The sequence below is a fragment of the Mandrillus leucophaeus genome, unplaced genomic scaffold (assembly GCF_000951045.1).
Source record: "Mandrillus leucophaeus isolate KB7577 unplaced genomic scaffold, Mleu.le_1.0 Scaffold23, whole genome shotgun sequence".
NCBI lineage: Eukaryota > Metazoa > Chordata > Mammalia > Primates > Cercopithecidae > Mandrillus > Mandrillus leucophaeus.
In genome coordinates, this window is record NW_012102365.1 from 3,235,584 (window position 1) to 3,236,153 (window position 570).

The window sequence follows — 570 nt, forward strand, 5'->3', positions numbered from 1 at the left end:
ATTAAAATAGTCAAGAGCTGATTTTCCTAGGTAATCCAATTTGTATTCGTACTTCAGCATAAAAATATATTTAATTTTAAGCATTATACTCCTGTGATTGATCTTGTAATGTGTTTATTAAAAATATAGGCTGGGCACGGTGGCTCACACCTGTAATCTCAGCACTGTGGGAGGCCGAGGTGGGCGGATCACAAGGTTGGGAGATCGAGACCATCCTAGCTAACACGGTGAAACCCCGTTTCTACTAAAAAATACAAAAAATTAGCCGGGCATGGTGGCAGGCGCCTGTAGTCCCAGCTACTCGGGAGGCTGAGACAGGAGAATGGAGTAAATCCAGGAGGCGGAGCTTGCAGTGAGCCAAGATCATGCCACTGCACTCCAACCTGGGCCACAGAGTGACACTCCATCTCAAAAAAAAACAAAACAAAACAAAACAAAAAATATATAAACATGGGGCCAGGCGCAGTGGCTCATGCCTGTAATCCCAGCTACTCAGGAGGCTAAGGCAGGAGAATCACTTGAACCTGGGAGGCGGAGGTTGCAGTGAGCCAAGATCGCGCCACTGCCCTC